The sequence below is a fragment of the Schistocerca serialis genome, chromosome 9 (genome assembly GCF_023864345.2).
Source record: "Schistocerca serialis cubense isolate TAMUIC-IGC-003099 chromosome 9, iqSchSeri2.2, whole genome shotgun sequence".
NCBI lineage: Eukaryota > Metazoa > Arthropoda > Insecta > Orthoptera > Acrididae > Schistocerca > Schistocerca serialis.
This window is the reverse complement of record NC_064646.1, coordinates 168377042-168378633: the sequence shown is the minus strand read 5'-3', so window position 1 is coordinate 168378633 and position 1592 is coordinate 168377042.

The window sequence follows — 1592 nt, the reverse complement described above, 5'->3', positions numbered from 1 at the left end:
TGATAACATTACAGTGGGAATTAAGTTGAATGATAGTGTTACTGACTCAGATAAGTTCTTATTAGGAGGGTCTTTAAGGAAATCTACATCGAAGTCACCAGCAACCACTATTTGCTTGTTTTTGGTTGTTAAATAGGCCAGTACAGCTTCAAGGTGGTTTATGAACAGATTAAAGTTACCTACAGGTGCTCGATATACACTTAATAGTATGAAGGATTTTTTATGAAATTCTACTTTTGTCGCACATGGTTCCATATGCTGTTCTAAGCAAAATTTATGTATGTCTATGTTCTTAAATTTATGACAGTTCCTGATGAATGTGGCAACTCCATTTCTGCTCTATAAAAGTGAGATGCTAACCTAAATCCTGTAACACTTAAAATTTCTATACCAGTGGTCACATGATGTTCAGAGAGGCAGATTATGACAGTTGGGTTTGAGGACTCTTAATTCATCTATTCAGGTAATTTAGTCATTAATTTTATTTCTCAGTTCTCGAATATTTTGATGCAATAAAGATATCTGGCATTGACTGAGTTAAAATTGGGCAGAGTTGAAATTTCTGCTGATCGTTGAAAATTCTTAATCAACAACTGTTTATGCTGATGAAATTAACTAAAATTGTTTCTTGGTTTCTTTCTCTAACTGAAGGTTTGTCTCAATCCCAACCAATCTTAGAATTTGGTTTCTTTCTGTCCTCCCTACCATAAAAAAGCCGCCCCAGAGCAGAGAGCCAGTCATTCAATCAGCCGAGTCGGTCATAGACAGTCAGCCCAGTTGCAGAAAGTCAGTGACAGTCGCAGCCAGCTCAGTTACTATTTTAGTTGGTGTCTACGAGATTGTAGTGTTTATAGCGGGACTTGTCCTTCACCAGCACTATGGACAACATGGACTATTATGGAAGAGCTAGTACCACAACAACTAGCTTTAAGATAAGTAGCGTCTTGTTATGAATAAAGAACCCTGTTAATACACGGGTGCATTTGTGTTATTGAAGGCAGATACCAGCCGCCAATCAACATCAGGCGAGACGCATGAGTTTTGTGCTGCCGTACAGATGAGTGATGTAGACTGTAATAAAACTAAGTTTAGTTCAGGAAACTAGTGTATTACGTGTATAAGGGTGCTTTGTAGGCTTAGTATGAAAGGTTTCACTTCTCTTTGCGTATTACTCCAGAAAACTCGAAAGGAACATAAAGTAGGGCTATGATCGTATTCTTGCATACATTTTAGCACAGTAGAACTTATATAATCTCATTTAATTGTTCTGTTCCGTTCCAGCAAGTTAAGAAAGCGTGTCCCTTTGTTGTTTAACTCTTGTTTTGCGAAACACAGTGTAAATTTTAAGTTCCGGTATCTGGAAACGTTGCACACACGGTAATAGCTTTGTTTATATACAGTTGCGACAAGGCCTAATTTGTGTAAACGTGTTTTTCTTCTTTTGTTCGGTAATATAACTTATTGTCACTAACGTAACTGAAGTTTCCACCCGATTTCATCTCCATAAATGTGAAATGCCAACTATCTTTAGCGCATCAAAATATTCGATGGCATAGAAGTAAACTTAATGAACTACTTATGAACATTGATGA